Here is a 21,219-nt window from a genome sequence, read left to right on the forward strand (position 1 = left end):
TGTCAGCATACACACGTGTATGCCAGGATTCAAGACCTCTTGGTTTCCTAAGTGCTGGCCAGGCTAGTGAGCTGAGCAAGCCTTGTCCACAGGAGTGCCAAGCATTGTGGAGCTCCGGGCCCAGGTGTGTAAGGAAACATATGGTAGCAGCAGGAAGCCTCAGGCACTGGGCAGCATGTGCGCATGTGCCCTCCCCCAACCATGGAGCTGTGCCTTCTGGTCCCAGCTGCCCACGCCCATAGGAGGGAAGGGGGGGCTAACTTTCAGTTCTATCCCTTTGGGCAAATCACCTCACATCTGGGGGCCTGTTACTGTTCTTGGCATGGAGGAATTTTACTAAATGAGATAATGTGCAGACAAGGTTTGGTTAGCGTCTCCCCTGGCCTTCTGGGGGCTTACTCAATGGAAACTTCCTTCTTCCACAGAGCCTCCCATGGAGACGCTCTTATCCCTAGTGACACACCTTTGCTCCAGTCCACACACGCTTTGTGTGCCACGTGCATATTTTCCAGTTCCCCTCTGGTCTTCCACACACATCCACGTTCCCATCCAAACTAGCCCAGTTTCCTGGGCCGCAGCTGGTGGGGCGAGGTCCTGCCCTTCCGGCACCTAGAGTCTAGTCGTCTAGTCCTCCGTCTCGCTGCTGTCGGTGCAAAGGTGCCTTCCTCTGGCTGCAGATCTTGTCCTTGACCTCTCTCCCAGCCCAGAGCAGGGAAGCTAGTCACCCCAGGCCACCCGGCCAGAAAGGACAGAAGGCAGGCCACCTGGACAAACGAGTCTCTAATCACAGCTCTCCGTCACTACCCCAGGGCTCTGGGCTGAGGAGTGGCGCTGAGAGGAGCCACCAGGACCAGCCAGAGGCAACACCTGGAAAAGCAACTGAAGGGGCAAGGGGCAAGTTTCCTGACTCTGGATGCCCGTGCCAATTGGCGAACCCAGTGAGGCTGGCCACCCTCTGATCTCAGCAGGCATCTCTGGCACCCCTGTGCTTCTTGTCTGTCCCCTTAAAATATGCTGCATCTGCCTGTACCCTCCTCCCGTACACGCCCGTGTCCCCAGGCAAAGAAGAGCCCCAAGCCAGCAACGGCAGGTGACTGCTTTCACCTGGTGCCACAACACCTCCGTTTAGTCTTGCAACATCCCTGACATTGCGCCTTGCCCTGTTTGAAACAGAAAGCCTGAGGCCCCGAGTTCCATGTAGCTGCATCCTGCCCTCTGCTCCGCCATCTTGAGCCCTCAAGCGGCTCAGCCCCAGTCCTGCTTATGACCGCCTCCATTTGCCTCCTAGCTGAGGGCAGCTCATCTCCAGATTGGGCCCAAGCTAACTTCCCTCCTCCAGGGGATTTCTGGCTTGTCCCAAGTGACTCTCCAAGCCACCCCCTCTTCTTCCTCTACCATCTGTTCCAGGACTCTAGAACTAGACCACCCAGAGCCAGTTCTGGGCAACTTGCTCGGGAAGTACGTTTCACAACTGGGGCCGGGGACTGTCAGGGTGATTCCAGGGGCCAAAGGTTCGACCATTCTTTACCCTTAACCCTTCCCTCCCTGTCTCCACTCCTGCTGTGTGCCTGGTTTATGGGTGTTTGCACCGAGGTCACCTTGATCTGTCAGGTGACAACCTGGCTCTGGTCAGACCTCTAGCAGGATGACACCAGGAAGGAGCAGAGCCCCTACCAGGTCTGGTCCCTCGCCCTCCTGTGTCTCTCTGTCCCATCCACTCATATCCCTTAATCCTAGTTACCTGACCCAAGTCTTCAGGTCCCAGTTAGGCAAATGGTCTGCCTTAGACCCAAAAGAGCTTGGGAAGGGCATAGAAAGGGCATAGAAAGGACATAGGAGAGCCAGTGCCTAGCAGCTGGGTGAAGCTCTGGCCTGCAGCTAGGGGTCAGGGTTTCTCTGAGGTGTCACCCCTGGCATCTCAGCCCTCTTGCTTTTCGCCCACCTGGTCTCAGCTTCTTTTACAAGGTCCTCTGTCCTGCCTGCTCTCTGGTGCAAGAAGAGGTGGCCCAGGTCGGGGAGAGCCTGGAGCACTGTGGCCCGGGCCACCTTTCGCTCCCTCACTCTGGTTACCTGGGGAATGTTTAAGGAGGGGCAAGGCCATTTATCACTGTCTAGGGCTCAGGAATTCAGGGGAAGGGAACAGCAGCTGTCCCTACTTGTCATTGACCCAAGCCTGGCTCCCTATCTTAGAGGGGGAGGGCAGTGGTGCCTGGAGAAACAGCACCTTTGCCCAGACTGAAGAAAACAGCGGACCCAGCAGGCTCCGTGTTTACGGAGCCAAGCTGCTGAGGAAGAACAAGCCAGGTTGAGCAAGCCACGGAACAGTCTGAGGGGCAGCAGCTGCCTGGAAGAGCTAAGCCCGCATAAGCCTGTGCACTCGCTTCTGGCCTTCTACCTTAGCAAACAGGCTAAAGGGTCAGATTCGAGCGTTTCTTCACTGATAACCCCAGGCCTGTGGGAGACAGGTCACGAGTTCCAAGGGACTTCCTTGGACAGATAAAGGCCTGAATCCACCTTGCCAGATAACTCCTGGCAGATATGCGGCACTTAGGCCTGTGGCCCTCCTACTGTTCTTGAATCAATTCAGACGACAACATGGCTGACCCTGAAACCTCCCTTCCCTGTGCACAGCTTAGCCCAGGTGGGGTTTATAGCCCATTCCCACGTCCACCTACTTCCCACAAGAGCCCAATTTCTTTTGAGACCTTTAGACTCCCCGCCATGTCTCCACACCCAGGCCTCTACCTCCCTGAAGCTGCCTGCTGAGGTAGGTGAGGCTGAGGTGCTGATCTCAATGAACACACCACCTAGGGGCTTCCCCACAGAACTCTAACACTCACGCATCCCAGGCCTGGCTGGTCATTCACAGCCCTTCTTCTTCAGGACACAGAGAAAAGCGTATAACAGCCTCTGCCTTGTTGACGAGTCTTCCAGGGATTTGTCCTAGGCTAGCGGTGTCAAGGTAGGAAGATTGAAGGAGGGTGACTGAAGGTATCAGAATTACAAAGTCAGGAGAGGGAAGGAGGGAAGAGGTGGGTATCAAAGGTAAGAAAAGTAGGATTTTGACAGGTCATGAAATCAAGGAGATGGAGTCCTTGAGGAATTACGTCTCTTGCCCCAGCAGTTTCCCTATTCTTCAAACTCTGTCTCCCTCCAGTGGCCAGTTTGAGAATTGCACTCTCAAAGCTCTCCCAGTCGTGAGCCTGATGCCCAACAATTCAAACAACAGCTCAGTAGTCTGCCAATTTGCGGTGCTGGCTGGGTGAAGCCAGGAATGCACCCTCCCTTCCCCCCTAACCTCCGTCCTAAGATGGAAAATTAAGTTACCAAGTCTTAATCATTCACTTCTGGGTATCTTTCTTAGAAGACTCTAGTCCTGACTCATAGCACTGTCTGAAATTGCCATTTCTGGACTCAGGCAATTAAGGTGCATCTTACCTATCCCATTAAACACTAACCTGAAACAGAATCCTCTGACTGTTTCTCCTTTATCCAGCGTGCCAAGTCTAAATACAAGGGCAGACACACAGGGGCACTTATTGCCAATAGTGATGATGGTGGCTCCGACCGTGAAAGCTATAATTTACTGAGCACCTGTTACGCTCCAGGGACTCAAACAGAATGTACTTTATATACAGACAAGGAAGTCAGGGCTCTCGGAAGCCAAACAGCTTAAACAGCATCTCTCATCCAAGGGTTCTCGTGTCAGAACCCAAGGTTTGACACAGGTCTTTCTGGCTCTTAGGTACAGGCATTGCCATCTTCTATGCGACAGATACTTCCTTTGTCCTTGAAAGGGAGAGGAGATGGCTACAAGTCAGCCCCTAACAACATAGCTGATGTGGTCTGCGGAGTCTTGTGTGATACCCAGCACATGGAATGCCTTTCTGTATTAACTTCCTTCTATTTCCCATTCCCAAGGCGACTCTGATCTACTTTGTTCAACTGGCTGATGGACCAGTCTCAGCTGAGATGCTCGGTCTCCATGATCTGCCAAACAAGGAGGCTGTCTGTGGTCCATCCAAAGACCCCTTCAGTCAGCAGACCCAGGGAAGTGTCTAGATTCCAGGGTCAAGGAAAGTGTTTCCATGAGAAGTTTGTTCCGTCTCCTAGGGATCAGCATGGGTCAGTCCAGTTCACAAACACTGCTGGCCCTTCTATGGGGGCCTAACCATATTCTGAGACCTGAAACCTAACGAGAGAGATGAGAACCAAATTTGGTAATACAGGCTAGTAATCACAGCAGTCCAGCTATAAAAACAGTGGAATCACAGGTTCAAGGTCATCCCCAGGCACATAATGACTTTGAGGCTAGTGTAAGCTATGTGAGGTGATGTCAGACACACACACACACACACACACACACACACAGAGAGAGAGAGAGAGAGAGAGACAGAGAGAGACAGAGAGAGACAGAGAGAGAGACAGAGAGACAAAGAGAGACAGAGAGTTGTATGTCTTTCCTCCCTTGATGCTATGCTGTTAGCTAACATTCGCAAGCCAGCAAGAACCATACGAAAGAGGCTCCCACCAATCGAACCTTTATTCATTTTAAATCTCTATTTTATGCATATGGGTGCTTTAACTAAGTATTTCTGTGGAACACGGGTGGGCCTGGTACCCACCGAGGTCAGAAGAGGACATTAGATTCCCTAGAACTGGAATTGGGCATGATGCAAGCCACCACATGAGTGTTAGGAACAAAATCCAGGCCTTCTGCAAGAACAGCAAGTGTTCTCAACACTCGCTCAGCCATGTCTCCAGGGCCCTGAAGTTTACTCTCGTCCAGCCTTGCTTGAGACATTTTATTTGTAAGCAGCTTGATAACCCTGGAGGAAGCTGGGATAGGTCACTCTTGCCCAACAAAGCCCCTCCATGAGGACCCCTTCAGGAGCTCAGGTGTCCAGAAGAGTGCCTGTTTTGGCTTGAGTCAACTGTGAGGGGTGGAGGTGGGCTCCACCCTCCCTCTTTTTTCCTGCTTCCCCACGGACTTGGCCACAGTCAGGCATTAAGGCCCAGGACTTGGTAAACTGCGATCCCTCCCCTTTCTGCTTCATTTGGTGAGGAACACACTGATTACTGTAGAGAATCTTGGCTGTATCCTCCAGGGCCTCCCAGGGCCCGCTGGTGACACCTTCGGAAGGGACAGGCCATCCTTAGCAACTCAACTTCCACCAGTGACTGACAGGCTCTCTTCCAGCCTGGCTGATTGCTCAGACTGACGGCGCTTGCCTGCCACTCCGAAAATCGACACTCAAGGTACTCACTCATTAAAGAAGATGGGCCTGCCGCCGCCGACAGCACATAACGGAACCTCCGGGAGAGACACGGCTAGCGCCTACACAACGTGCATTAAGGTCAGCAAGCCTTCCTCGCACACTCATCCACGCCCTGATGAAATCAGGCCGCTGGAGTCAGTGGGGCCCAGGTGGGCGCTGTGGGAGCACATGTCACCCTACTCGGCTCATCAAGGCTCGGACAGGGAGAGACCCAGGCCTCGTCGTGAGGGAGTAGGAGCCTGCCTCACTGTCATCGCGGAAGCTGAATAACCTGGGAAAAGCATTTATCTGCCGAATGCCATAGAAAGGTTAGGCCTTCTTGGCTGTTTTTGTGCGCTTCAAATATTTGCTCAGCATTTATATCTCATTCCTGCTCTTCGCTTTTATTGAAACTGGGGTTTGGAGTCTACGTTACTTTGACCATGTCACCGATTTTCAGGTTCGCCCTTCTTTCTTGACAGCTTGAAAGAGATCGAACGTGTATGCCATAAAAGCTGCTCCTTTAAAGGGTCCATCCAGAGCCAGGGGCGAGGCCGCCATGTTAAGGCCCAGGGCTTCTCTCCCAGCACCACGAAAATCAGCCAGTCGACCAACCAATCAATCAGCAGTACTTAGTTCTGTGCATCTTAAGGCACTTGGATTGCTGGGTAAATATCACCATAAACTAATTTCAAAAGGTTTCACTACCACCTTGGTAAGCCTATATCCGTTGTCAGGCACTACCCGTCTCATCCTCCTTCCTCGCTCCAACTCCAGACTAATTTTTCTCTCCTCCTCAGTAGATTTTCCTATCCTGAATATGTCGTATAAATGCACACACTATATGATCTTTGGTGGCTTTCCATGTCATCCATGTTGGATGATATTACTACGTGATCTTCTACTATATGGACCAAGGATGCAAGTTTACCCCTTTCTCACTTCATGAACATTGGGATTGTTTCTCCTTCTGTCTGTTAGCCTATTAAGAACCACATTGTAGGGCTGGAGAGATTGCCCAGTGATTAGAGATAACGGCTGCTCTTGCAAAGGATCTGGGATTCACTCCAGCACCCACTGCTGGAGCGGTGTTGCCATGGTGGCTTATAACTGTAACTCCAGTCCCAGGTAATGTGATGCCTCTCCTGGACACACACACACACACACACACACACACACACATACCCTTCCAGCTGAGGTTTAGGCGCTCAACCAAGGATGAACATTCAAGAATAGGTGGGAAAGGATTCGGCAAGTGAGTGGCGAGTGAACTTTAAGGGAATTGTTTTGATCTTACAAATAAAGTCAATGGAAGTCATGAAACAAAGAACACATCAAAATCTGCAAAGCTAACATCTCAGTTTGAGTTCTGAACCAGAAAGAGCCAGTGTTCCCACTGAAGACCGCCGGGAAGATGCTGTTACCTAGGCAACGACCAGGCAGCCCTTTGTTCTCCTCAGCAGACCTTCAAGTGATTGGATAAATCTCATCCACTTTAGGAAGGGCAATCTGCTTTACTCATTACACCCACTTAAATGTTAATGTTGGAGCTCAAGGGTTAAGAGCTCCTGCTGCTCTTGCAAAGGATCAGTATTGGGTTACCAGACCAACGTGTTGGCTATGGTCATCTGTATGTAACATCAGATCCAGGGGGTCCAATGCCCTCTTCTGGCCTCCGCAAGCACATGGCATGCATATGGCGAACAGACACACGTGTGAACACTCATACATAGAAAAAAATGGATTCTAATATAATCCAAAATCCCTCCCATAGAAATTTACATAATAATCATTTGGGTTTGGTGGTGTGGTTACCGTTAGTCTGTTTTCTTTTGTCAGCAAACGTCGGAGCTTTATTATACACTGATGGAGGGGCTCACGCCTTTGGCCACCTACTCCCCAAACTTTAATTCACTGCTCTGAGCTTCCCAGCAACCCCTCATGAGCTCCATGTGGACTTTTGAAGACAATGAAGAAAGCTTATGTTTTCTTTCCTTATACACAGATACCATCATTCGCTGAATTGATGTTTGCATAGATGCTGAAAATTACACTAGAGTTTATCACTAGCTTGACTTTGTTTTTGCCCTTCTTAAACCTCTTCACTAATTGTCTCCACTGTCTTGTTGATTTCTTGCTCTTCATTTCGTGATGAACACACCATCTATGTCTTTTTTAAAAAAAAAAATTCTGTACTGTTTCTGTCCAAGAAGACCATAGAGACTTTCCAGGAGATGCAGCTCCGGAAGATGAAGACGAGCTCCAGATGATATAGACGAACTCTAGATCATGGAGACAAGAAGCCTATTTCGAGGGGCAAAGTCAGTGGCAAAGAAGATGCTTAATGTTTGGAGGACTGATTGAGGTCTCCCAGCTCATGTGGCAGAGGAGAAAACAAGCGAGGAAGATGTGGACATTCCAGCAAAGGTTAAGGAAAAGAAAGCAGTCCCTGGGGACACAAGCCTTAGGTGGCTGAGATCAAGAAATACTGGAGCAGAGCCCAGAGGAAATACTGTGGATTTTTAAGACAAGATATTTCTATGGAGTCACGTTGTCCTTGAACTCTTGATCCTCCAGCTCAGTCTCTTGGGTGATAGGATTGTAGGCACCATATCCACCTCCCAGAATAATGTGGGATCAAGCATACTACTTGGTCCATTCAAATTAATATACAAAATTAACCATTAAAAGACCATCTCTTATTAAGTTGGCACTAATACACATCTTCTTAAACCTGTTTTAACTTTCAAAGACAGTATAAAGAGGCATAATGCCACCCAGAATGATACAACTATCCTATGCACAGCCCCAAATGCACTAAGCCCTTCCCCAGAAGCTAAGGTAAGGCCTTGGTATGCTGCTATCTTCTCCAGGCGTCTTGTAACTTAAATATACTATAAAGGTAGCAATACTCAGATAGTGTGATGATAAAATCAAATAGCTCCCCGCCTTTCTTTTATGGGGACACTTGTTATTGGAATATTTTCTAAGATAACCCGTACAGATCCCTTCATCCCAAGATCCTTAACTTAGTCACGTCTACCAAAAATGCTTTTGGAAATAAGATAAAAGCACAGGTCCAGGATTTAGGGCATATCTTGTGATATACATCATTCCCTCTCCGGGGTAGGCATTGGGATAAAGAGGATGAGGTGAAGGACAGGGACAGAGCCAGTGCAGTCCTGATGCGGTTGTCTCGTCACGCCACCAGCTCACAGACATTCCAAGCTTGGACGTACCAAGCTCCATCCTGCTTTCTTTCCGTACATTACACCCTTGAAGTGGTTCCACCCTCCGAGTTCTCACTGTTATTACTGCCATTGGCCATCAAGGAGGCAAGACTATGGGGAGGTCAAGTAACTTGCCCGCCTTCCCACAGTTAGGAAGTGCTGGTATCCGGTTACTAGCTGTCGGACTTCAAACCCAAACCTCCTCACTGGCAGCCTCAGCTTCCCCTGCAGTCAAGCAGAGGGACTGGGCATCAGGGAGCCACGGTGGTTTCATTTGCCTCTTAACATAGCTGATGAGAGAATATGGACTCTGAGGTCAAATTGATTTGGGTTTCAATTCCACTTCTGACCCTTGTGAACCGCGATGTGACCATTTTGAGTAGCGACTAAGGCTAATGTACACAGCTCTCTAACGTGTACCACATTGTCTTAAAAAAAAAGAAGACACACATGCGGTGTGTGTGTGTGTGTGTGTGTGTGTGTGTGTGTGTGTGTGTGTAGGGAGAGAGTTGGATAACATAGCCTGAGTCAAGTATGGGAAAGTCCAGCTGGGGACACCTTGGGTCATACAAGACCCTAGTTCTCATGTTAAGATCATGAAAAGTAAAGAAACAAAACCTCATGCGTCTCCATGAGGCATGTGGACACATGCAAATGGCAGATGGGCATCTCCAGTGAGCCTTCAGCCAACACGAGAGATGGCATGGGCATCGGAGCAGTTGAGGGCACTCGTGGCAAAGTTAGAAGCTCAGTTTCACTCAAAATTGTGTGCCGTCTAGGACTTACTAGGTCTCGGGTAGTAAGTGGAGGAGGATAGGAATGAACACAGCAACACCACCCTGCTGTCACCCTTGTGTCTCAGCCCTGCGGCACAGCAGTGAGCGCACCCGAGATGCCCCGGTGCTCAGATGCTGTAGATGGTCCTTACACTCCAGGGAGAGGAGAAAACATGGAGCGAGGTGGGGACCAAGACACTTGCAGATTCATCAATGGTCTAGTGAGGAGATGGTAGGAGTATGGGACAGAAAAGGCTGGAACTGGCGAGTAGGGACCCTTCATAGACAGGCGTAGTGGTACCCTTGGGGAGTTCTTGTGTGAAGTGGGATCAGGAGCCTTGCGCTATCGCTCCAGCTCCCTGCACCGCAGGGCTGCCTATGAGCTCTCACTGTAGCCCAAGCTGGCATGAAACTCACAGCAATCCTCCTGCTTCAGACTCCCTAGTGTTGGAATTACAAGCATGGAGCGCTGTTCTTGACCTTGACTGGTGACCTACTGGAAGTGCTCCTTCTTTGGGTCTCCCTGGCCTCGCTTGTCCCTCTGCCATGCTATGATGAAGGAAGAAAGGGCCCTCAGACTCAGACATTCAATCTTTCCTCATCTTTCCGTTTCTTTTTGCTTGCTTGCATCTTGTTTGGTTTCTTGTCAACAGGATACAACTAGGTCATCTGGAGAGAACCGAAATGGAGGAGACAACACCATCATATTGGTATTTTCTTTGATTAATGGTTGATAGAGCTTGGCTTCACTTAGAATGAGTTCAAGGTTCATCTGTGTCTTGGTATAGACCAACATTTCATCTTTTCTCTTGGTCAAATATACTATCCTGCTGCTGGATACACTATATTCCACTAGCTCATTTTTCAGTAGGCCGACATTTGGATTGTTTTCTTCTAGTTCTTATGAATAATCCTGCTGTGAATATTTGTGTCTAAGCCTTTGTGTCAACACATATTTTCATTTCCCTTAAGGACTGGATTTTCAGTGTCATATGGTAAATGTGTTTAATATTTTGAAGGATAGCTTCTATTTCTTTTCTTCTTCCTTCCTTCCTTCCTTCCTTCCTTTCTTCCTTTCTTTCTTTCTTTCTCTCTCTCTCTTTTTTTTTTGAGACAGGGTTTCTCTATGTATCCCGGACTGTCCTGGAACTCACTCTGCAAACCAGGATGACCCCTAACTCAGAGATTCACTTGTCTCTCTTTCTCCTGAGTGCTGGGATTAAAGGTGTGTGCCACCATTTAACTCGGCTTAACCTCTATTTCTTTCTTCATGGCTCTAGTGATGCTGTCATACAATCCACTGCACTGGTTTCCTGAAACATTTCTGTTTTCCCCCGTTTCTTGGTAAGAAACATCCCTCTCAAAAATTATAATCAGCTCAATATTGCATGTTCTAGGTCTTGGGCACAGAAACCAGAATAAAGATGTGTCATACAATACAGAGGGGAACTAGACAAGGCTGGGTAAATTCCATGTGACCTGAGCTACCACAGAGAGACAAATGCTGAGAAAGCACAAAGAAAAAGAAGAGCCAAATTTCCTGGGGCGTGCTAAGGGGAGCTTCTGAAGGGAGGCAACACAGGCCGAGCCTGACAGGATGAGTGTGGACCTATGAAAGACATGGAGGAGAGGGGATGTCACCAGGTAGAGGCAAAAAGATGGACAATCTGTGTGTGGCGACACATGCCTTTAATCCAAACCTTCAGGAGGCAGAGGCAGGTGGATCTCTGTGAGTTTAAGACCAGTCTGGTTTACGTAGTGACTTTCGGGACAGCCACGGCCTCTGTCCCAAATAAAACAGGAACGACAATAATAACAACTTGCGAAAGCATGGAGAACTGAAGAAAATGGTTTCCAAGATGCTGCAAATAGATCGGCGGCATGGCCAGGGTCCTAAGTCCTTTCGGCAAGAGCCGGTTATGACATTGGCAATGTCAGCCGAGATGAAGTTGTGAGGGGGTCAAAGGGATACATGAAGGATTCACAGGGTAACCTGCTTAGCTTTCGTAAGAATATGGTCAGGAGTAACACGGTTGGCTTTGCAGAATTGGTGACATCTTGTAAAAGAAAACTAATGGGTTTGTGGTTAAAAATCAAAGAGCAAGCCTTGTTTATGATGGCAATCAACAGTCGTGTTTGCCCTCTCATCTCCCGCGACATACCTTCCCTTCTCTCCGCTGTTTCTCTTGGTAATGAGTTCCTTTGTTTATCCCTACGAATAAGCTTAAGCCGTTGCCTCCTAATGCGTTGGCTGAAGATAGCATCTCCGCTGCTGCTATCTTCTGAGTGCACACCTTACCCTCCGTTCCTTTACTGCTTTTATGTGTAGCTTTAGATAGTATGCTCCGGCCTATATTTCTTGTTCTGCCAACCCTAGAGCGTATCTCTTGACTCCCCCATCCTATGAGATAAGGATGCTCGGCAGGCTGGCTGACCCTCAGCCCTTCTCTTTTTCTCTGCATCTCATCTTCAGTTACATGCACATTTACTACATGGTGACACTGTGTTTCTGCAAGCTTCTCTGTAGTCTGAGTTTAGAAGTTGGGAAGGAGGAGGCAGATACAGAGCTCAGACGGTAAGCCCATTTGTTGCTCTTTCAGGGGATCAGAGGACCAGAGTTCAACTCCCAACACCCACATTGTGGCTGACATCCATCTGCAACTCCAGTTCCAGGGGATCCAACACAGTCTTCTGACTCCCGTGGGCACCAGGCTCACACGCAGTACACATACATACATTCAGGCAAGATACTCATACATGCAAAATAAAATAAACAAATCTTTCAAAACTGAAAATAAACAGTAGCTACATGATTGAGGCTATATATTGTGGTTCAATTCACAGCCCAGCTGCATATTATGCAACCATTTCAACCATTTCCGTTTCTTACACAGTGGTTTTGTTTTCCTAGAATTTTCTTTCTTTTCATTTAAAAATGTACTGTGTTAACAGCTCTTTTTCTTGACTGTCTGTCTTCTCTCTCTCCCCCTCTCTCTCTCTCCCTCTCTTTCCCTCTCTCTCTCTCTCTTTTTGAGATGGCCCCAATATATAGTCCAGACTGGCCTGGAATTTTTCAATGTGACTCAGACTGGCCTCTAGTTAAGGCCGTCCCACCTCAGCTTTCAAGGGTTGCTTTAATGAGTGCAAGCACTGCCACACTAGTCATGGCTGGAGAGTATTATTTCATAGAGAGACGGAACACTCGGATTATCCATTCATCCGTAAAGGACGTACTGGTCATTTCTGCTTTGTCGCTAGTATGAATAATGGTGTTATAAACATTTGTAAACAAACGTTTGAACATGGGCTCTGTTTCCTTAAGTCATAGAAGAAGTGGAATTTCTAGGTCAAATAGTAATTCTAGGTTTAACTTACTAAGTAGCTGTCAATTACTTTCACGTTGGATGCCTCATTTTACATTACAGCGACTACATAGTTCTCAGTATTTTCACATCTTCACCAACCCATGTATGTGTGTGTCCTTGGTACGCACCGATGTGTGTATGTATTGTTTTTATGCTTATATAAGCATATGTGTATGTAAATGGAACGTGGTAACTTTTAGGGTCATTCCTCTATAAAGCCACCCACTTTGTTTATTTAGTTTTGGAGTCTTTCACTGGCCTGGAATTCATCAGGTAGGCTTGGCTAGGTAGCCAGCAAACTCTGAGGATCTGTTTGTCCCCATATCTCTTGTGCTAGGATTACAAGGGTATCCCATCACCCTCAGCATTCATTCACATGTATTCCAGGGATCAAACTCAAGTCTTGATGCTTGCAAGGCAAATACTTTAACTGACTGTCTTCCCAGTACATTTTTTGTCGCTTTTGGTTTTGAAAATTGTGACCAATCTAGAGGCGGTGAAATGATAGCTCTTGCAAGGCCCAAGTCCCATAGTCAATCCTCTCACAAGTCTTGCTCAAAACCTATCCCTGGTCTCGTGTGTGTGTGTGTGTGTGTGTGTGTGTGTGTGTGTGTGTGTTCAGAGCGTTCATCACAGTTTATACTTAGGGATTATTCTGAAGAATTGCTTGCCTGATGTCTGTCTCTCTTAGCAGGCCAAAGTTCCATAAAGCAGAATGTCAAATGCCCAGTCTTTAACATGGTGCTTGGCACATAGCAGACTCCATAAATGTTTATTAAATACAAGGAAAAAATAATGATTAAGAAAACAAAGGCCTGACTCTAATTTCTTTTTCTTTTCACTGGCCCATTCTGCTTTCATGCTGAACATTATACCTGGCAATCAGGTAGAGCTCAACAAAAGTTAGTTTCTCCTCTCTCTCTCTCTCTCTCTCTCTCTCTCTCTGAATACCCCTCATCCTCTCACCCTCCATCTCTACTTCCTCCCCCCAATTTCCATTGTTAGCTGGTTTTCCAGGAAACTTCTGCCTGTAAGTGTTGGCCGATGCCAAACCACAGTAGGTCTGCCTTAAGTGTCCAAGACCCATCGCTCCCCTTGCAACCAGGGCCAGGGTAGAGAACTCCCGTCCATGAGGCAAGCATGGAAAACAACAGGGATATCAAGAACTTTCTTTGACATTCCTCACTAGCCCCAAATGAAACCTAGCTAAAGTTGCTGGAGAACCCAGCCCCACTGTGCATCCACAGGAAACCCACATGGAGGACTCTCCGGAAGACAGCTAGTCAGAATCTCCAAGCTCCAGTTCTAAATCAGGAAAGAACACAGGCGTGTCTAGTTCTATTCTATTCTGTGTCACCAACCTCTGACGCTCAAGTCACTCCACATATTCCTAGCAACAATTCTCAGAACATAGGGAAGTCACTACTCCTAAAGAGAGCTATAGTAAGTCCCCTCTCATGTCAGCTGGGCAGTCTTTCTCTCCGTACTATGCTATCGAAGTTCAGACCCCATTGCCAAGGAATGACACTGGTTCTGCAGAGTGACCTGTGCCTCAGTGGACCCATCTCACTCAGAGGACATAAAGGTTTGAAGGACTCAGTATATGAATATCTATATTTATATTTAAGTTTATATCTATGTCTATATCTATCGCTATAACTGTATCTGTCTATATCTAATATGGAAATTAAATACACTAAAATGTTAGCAATGATTACACAGGGTGTAGGGGGGTTATTTGTGATATTTTCCTCCTCTGTAATGATCAACACTTGCTAACTGTTGTACATTAAATCTATGAGATAAGAAAGCAATGGCCTGGGACTGAACCTTAGTGGCATTGTACTTACTGGAAGAAACTAGTCACAGAAAGAGATCTATTATAAGATCCATTTATAGGAAATTTCCAGAGTAGACTCTATAGCTGGCAAACAGATCAGAATTACCTAAAGATAGCAGTTATGTGGGGCTAGAGGAACTGTCGAAAGGGTGTGAACTTTCCTGGAGAGGAGATGAAAACATTCTTGACCACTGTGCTGGTTGGTTTTTGTCAACTTGACACAAGCCTAAACATACCTAGGAGGAGGGAACCCTAACTGGGAAAATGCCTGTGGAGGTTTGTATGACAGTGGCCCCCATAGCTCATTTGTTTGAGCCTTGGTCCTCGGTGAGGTGACTGGAACTGTTTGGAGGGGGGGATTAAATGGTGTGACATTCTTGGGAGAGGTGTGTAACTAAGGTGGACTTTGAGGTTTCCAAGGCCCACACCATTCCCAGTTAGCTCTCTCTGTCTCTCTGCCTTATGATTATGAAGCGGATATAAGCTCCCAGCTACTGTTCCAGCACCATCCCTGACTGCCAGCCGCCAGGCTCCCCACCATGATGCTCATGACTCTAACCCTCTACAGCCATGAGCCCCGAATTCAACCTTTTCAGTTGCCTTGGTTGTGATGTTTTGTCATGGCAATAGAAAAGTGAGTGCCTAGAACAGTGTCCCACCAGATCCGCCTGGAGACAAGTTTTGGGGCCGTTTTCCTGATTAACGATTGGGAGGGATGGGGGTGGGCCCATCCCTCTGGAGGCAGTGCTACTCTGTGCTGCTTGTCCTGGATGCTCGAAAAAAGCAGGCTGAGCAAGCCAACAAGCAGCCCTTATCCATGGTTTCTGCTTTAGTTCCTGCCTTCTGGTTCCTGGCCTGTTTTTGTTCCTGCCCTGACTTCCCTCCACGGACTGTAACCCGGGATGTGTAAGCCAAACCAACCCTTTCCACACCGTGTTCCTTTTGATTGTCTTTCTCAAAGCCTTAGGAAGCAAACTCTGATCATTATGATGATAAACCATGAAACTGTGTACCTTCAGTTTACAAGCTGTATGATATGGGAATAATATTTTAATTCACTTGCTACTTAAAAAAGGATGATGAAACTAACTTTTTTAAAGATTTTTTTATTAATTATGTATCCAGTATTCTGTCTGCATGTCTGCTGCTGGCCAGAAGAGGGCACCAGATATCATTACAGATGGTTGTGAGCCACCGTGTGGTTACTGGGAATTGAACTCAAGACCTCTGGAAGAGCACTCAGTGCTCTTAACTTCTGAGCCATCTCTCCAACCCCGAAACTAACTTTTAAAATATGTGTTGCGTTTAGAACCTGAGAGAGTATACTGGCAGTTTTGTTTGTCGTTTTCATTTTATAACTTGTTTTTCAAGAAGAAAAGGTGAGCGTGGAGAATAAAGGCAAGAAAGAGCCAAGCAGGTGTGGGAGGAGCGAGGCCAGCAAGAGGCTGCCTTGCCCAGGTGGTCCTGCCATCTGATAGCCAGATTTCACAGGTCAAAATAGGGAGTCTGCACCCACCACGACTATTTGGCCAGCCTGCCCTGCTGCTCCCAGGCCTGAGAGAGCCCTACTCTGCCTCGCCAGGCCTCACTCCCAAGATGTCTCCATGCCCTTCCATGTGTGTGTTCTGCTCCCAGCCCTGTCTTCTGTGACCTCTGAATGTGAGTCTGTCTCTTTGCCTGGCAAGTAGGCATATTCAGAACAGTTTGGTAATACTCTGGAGAAGGGAATCGGTATTACGAGGTAGGAGAAAGCACTTCCAACTGTTCGATACTCTGGAGGGGGTAGAGGTAGAGATTATATGCATATATACACAGTTCTATGTATATTGTTTATATACAAATGCTGGTGTTTATTATTTTTAAAAACCAGATGACTTTCCGCTGTGCTCGATTCCCAAGCACCCAGGCTATCTGAAGCTTTTCAGAAGATAAGAGAAACACACGGAAGAGTTCACTGCTCTGGAAGCAGAACTGCTGAGCAGAGGAGGCCAGTGAGAAAATATTCCAGATATGCAAACAAGCACAAGGCCACACATATAGTATCTGAACGATATCAGCTAACAGATGGGAAGCCCTTTTCTTTGCTTGCTTCCTCATTCTCTTTCTGTCTCAGGTTTTCGGAACTGTGACTGCCACAGGTTAGAACAAAGCTGTGGTTCTGGGAAGGTGTAAAATATAAATTATATGTAGATTATCCTTGAATTATGTAGTCAGAGAGATGAATATATAGTCAAGCAAATGCCACCGGACCTGGCTAGCTTCCATGTCAAGTGTGTGTGTGTTTACATTATGTTCTTGCTTGTATGTATGCAGACACACATATGCACGTGTGCGTGGGTACCAGAAGACAATGTCCAGTGTCATTTCTCCACAAGGTCGTCTACCTAGATTCAGTCAGAGTCAACCTCAATTCTCCAGAGATGAATATACTATTCCAGTATAAATCTCTGCAACATATTTATAATTTTTTATATTTTTCTGCATGAGGAACTTCAGCGACATTGTGGGTGGCCTTGCCCAGAGGTGGGAAGTGGTTACACTCTAGGAGATGCTTCAAAGGTACACATAGACTTTGGAGAAGACCACCATCATAGTACAACCTACTATGGAAAAGACTGTGTCATCTAGACCAAAACTGGGTCAGGTAAGAGGTATCAGGTTCTTTTGTGGAAAAAGCAACTTCTCCCAAGATGCCCCAAGGCCTTTCTCTAGGATACAAGAGACATATTTAGGGTGCTGAGTGTCAGATTGATCCCATTTTCTGCTCTCACTTCTACTGTGAGGATTCAGAATTCTCAGCCATGATGAGGAGATAATGACACTGCCCCATAGGGTAGCTGTCAAGTCTCTAACAGGAAGGTCCTCAGTCAGGCATGGTAGACACTGTCTAGTCAGGCATGACAGCTATGCCTGTGATCTCAGCACTTGGGAGACTGAGGCAGGAGAATGGCCACAACTTGAAGGTGAGGCTGGGCTATTTAGTGGCAAGTTTCAGCCCAGTTTGGACTACAGTGTGAGACCCTGCCACCAGAGTATGATGAAGAACAACAGGAGAGGAGAGGCAAAGAGAGAGAGAAAGAATGGGGGAAAAGGAGGAGGGAGAGCAGGAAAGAAGGGAGGAGGGAGAAAGAGGAAAAAGAGGAAAGGGAGAGGAGAGAGAGAGAGAGAGAGAGAGAGAGAGAGAGAGAGAGAGAGAGAGATATCCAGGGCTGCAGGGAGCCACCAATATGTGACTGCTTCCCTTCCTTCCATACTTTAGAGGCAGAACATCCAAGGGCCCTGGCCTTGCCATTTCACAGCCTGTTTGAAGAGGACAGAGCCGTGATTGGAAGGGCACACAACAAATCCAAATTAACTCTCAGTGAAGCCATTCTGTTCCCAGGACTGAAGACATTAGATTCATTGCCTCCCTAAATGTCTTCATGCCCCTTGAAGGAAGATGGTATCTAAGATGTTATCTTGGAGGAAGAGTCTAACCTTGGTGTGGACCAGAAATCATCAGTAAGGTGAGGTGCCTGGCCCAAGGTTACAGGGCCAGCAAGTGGTAGAGACAGCTTCTGCAAGGTCTTGATGTCGCATGACTGACACAATAGAGTTGAGGCTCACAGGGTATGAAATAAGACTTGGGGCTCATAGCAGTATGGAAAGGGCCGATCAGGACAGTCTTCAGCAGTAACCAGGCTGATTGCCTTTGAAGATGAGGGGACAAAAATCTCAACTAGAGAAGACAATGGAAAGCGAAGCAGAAAAACAACCCAAAGATACGTGTGATGATCAGTAGAGCCCCAGGGAAGCACTGGCCAGGAATCAATGCTACCACATTTACCCTTAATGCTTAGTGTCACTACGCATAGTTTCTCTTCCTTGGACCTCAGTTTCCCCATCTGCAAAGGGGAGGGGGTTAGAGAAGGTCCCCTGCAGAGCCCTTAGGGGAATTCAGCAAGAAAATTCAGGTACAGCTCCTGAAATACTGTTTGTCAATTTGTATTCCTTCACAGAGGTCAGGCAGGCGAGTCAAGGATGGAGGTCACGGTCACAGGTGCCCTGGGAATTCTTTTCCTGAAGAGAACAGAGAGCTCAATGGTTTGTGAACCTGGGAGTGTCCCTTGCCACAGTTGTGCTCTACAAAGATCAGATTGGTGGAGTCACAATAGAGACTCTCCTGTACAGGTCAAGGAATTCCGACATTTCTTTGATGTGTGGCTACAATGGAAACATTTTGTACTTGTGAACGGGATAGAGAGAAAGCAATGGTCAACTTGAGTACCCAAAGCATCGGCTCTGGAATGTGGTGTCTTAGCCAGACAGCCAGGGGCGGAGTCTTCTGTGTTTTCCTGAGACCTAACCTGCTACAGCTTCCCGGCAAGCAGAAACCCAGGCGCACTCATCTTTAAGTGATGAGGTCTCGTTATAGTTTTTCTCCGGGTCTGACACAATGAGAGAGACTTGCTGAAGAAATGGGAGGCTGAGACATCCAAGGGAATGGGGTTGAATGGGAATAACCCATCACGACGTGGCAGGAGAGAGGGGAGGGCAAACAGGCGGCGAATTGTGTATATCACTCTCACAGGAACTACTCCTGAAATAGTGACAGCAATCCACTGACGAGGTCTTCGTACTCATAACCTATTTACCTCCCCCGGGACTTCACCAGGCAATCCTGTTGTGCTGGAGTCTAGCGTCCAGTACCCGAACACAGGGCAGACTCCTCACTATAGCAGATAAGTTGTTAAAAAAATGTTATAATGCAACTCTAAGCCCCATTCTCTTCAAGGGTCCAACAGAGACCTATGGGTCTTGCTTCCTCACAAATCTGGCTCTTGGAGTGTTCAGGTGGGCTACTTCAGCCTGCACCACCACCTGCTGCAGTCCAAACAGACAGAATGCACATGTCTAGCTCTTCTACCATCTCCTCCCATTGTCCTTCTGCTTCTACTTGTTCCTTATTGCCTTTGGCCTTTCCTGGACAACAATGCAGGAAACTTGCAAACAAACAAACAAAACAAAAAGCAGTTAGTCTCTGGCTTTTTAAAGCATAGGGTGGGCTTGTAGCGCACAGTTTAGCAGCACAGGGTTGTAGACAGGGGCATGATGGATCTTCTACCCAAGATGTTCCGTAATTGCCCCAGAGTGGGGCAACTACAGGGATGGCCCAGAGGAAGAGGGTGAGCATCAACTTCCAGGGGGTTAGTGAGACAGATGAGGAGGAGGCAGGCTCCTGGAAGGACCAAACAATCCGTCAGCATTCTCTATGTGGCCTCTGATGCCCCGAGCTGGCTGCCAGGGTAGAGGGAGTCCCAGGCAGGCCCTGATGCTTCAGGAGAGAAGGGGAGGTGAAGAGCCTGGGAACTCGGGGGCAGTTCCACATCGACGCCCCTCCCTCTGTGGCTTGAGACCTTCTTTGCAGGTTGTCATGGGCCAAGAAATCCAGCTAGGTGTGGTACAGCTGCTTAGCCAGCCAGCCTCATACCCGAGTGTGGGCTTCCAGAGATGCTACATTTACTAGGCACCCACACTTCTGATAGGACTTGTGACCACATGGAGCACCAAACCTGAGAACATGCATTTCTGGCAAGCTCCCAGATGATGCCAGGCTGCTGGCTGTCCCGTGCTCATTCGGTGCCCTCAGATCCATGAGTCCTGGAGGTTAATGCTAATGGCACAAGTTCCTATGAAAGTGAACCCAGAGCTGGTGACTGAACTCCCTCTCAGGTGCATGTGCAGCCTCTGAGGGCCAGAGGTGGGAGATGGAAACCTCAACGTTGTCACCCAGTTCTAGCCACGTGACTTATTTACCTAACTCACAGAGCCTGAGTGCTCTCCTCTGCACACGGAGAGGACCTAGCCACATGCACAGGTCATAGCGGTCAGCTGCTCGCCCAGCGCCCACTCGTGTTCTGTCCCTTGCTGTCGGTTTGTCCTGATGCTACCTCACCTCTTCCTTTGTTACTTGGCTTAGGCTGTGAGCTGAACTGTAGTGGGAAGGACTTTAGAAGAGGAGGAATGGGTGCCTGTTCTGAGTGCCCTAGTGTCACCCCAAACGGTATCACCCTTTCACCCACCCACCCTTCAGGGACCCTCCTTGGGTGGCCTTCATTGACAGTCATTTTACCAAGGCCGTTCATTCCCTTCTCGGAAAGCTGCATGGGACTTCAGGTGACATGGCTATAGGATTCTGGCAGGTAGCCCAGGAGGGTAAGTGCTGGCGAGGGACCAGACTGCCCACCGGAGAGGGCATTTCCACCAGGGGGACAGAGCTGGTGCCTTTCCCAGCTCTCATGCCCAGGTGGGAACATGGGTGCAGAGCCAGAGAGCCACGGCGTTGAGGATTCTCGGGGAATCTAGACATCCAGTCGCTGACATGAAATCTACCTGTTAGTAAATGGTTCAATGAACTAGATGAGAAATCTAAGTTCAGGGTAACAGCTAGTCAGTCACGCTAACATGCTTGCACGGGTCAAGAACGCCCCCAGGTCGCATACTCAGTCACTGGGCCGCTGTTGTAAAATGGCGTGGCCATCCTCCAGAGCAGTGGTTCCCCACCTTCCTAATGCTGCGACAGCTTCATACAGTCCCCCATGCTGTGGTGACCCCCCACACCGCATAATTATCTTCCTTGCTACTTCGAAAGTGCAATTTTGCTACTGTTATGATTTGTAGAGCAGATATCTGACATACAGGATAGCTGATATGTGACCCCTGAGAAAGGGTCATTCGTTGAAAACACTGCTCTACAGTCAGGGCTAGGCA

General features: G+C 48.0%; 1 long non-coding RNA gene across 1 annotated transcript; it reads left to right on the top strand.

The window, feature by feature from the left end:
• The first annotated feature begins 17,732 nt into the window (after positions 1-17,732).
• LOC125389191 (uncharacterized) lies at positions 17,733-18,741 on the top strand. The gene is made up of 2 exons (XR_007228420.3): positions 17,733-17,975; positions 18,468-18,741. It is a non-coding gene; the product is annotated as an uncharacterized LOC125389191 (long non-coding RNA).
• Positions 18,742-21,219: the final 2,478 nt, after the last annotated feature.

This window comes from Myodes glareolus, chromosome X, assembly GCF_982192425.1.
Source record: "Myodes glareolus chromosome X, mMyoGla1.1, whole genome shotgun sequence".
Classification (NCBI taxonomy): domain Eukaryota; kingdom Metazoa; phylum Chordata; class Mammalia; order Rodentia; family Cricetidae; genus Myodes; species Myodes glareolus.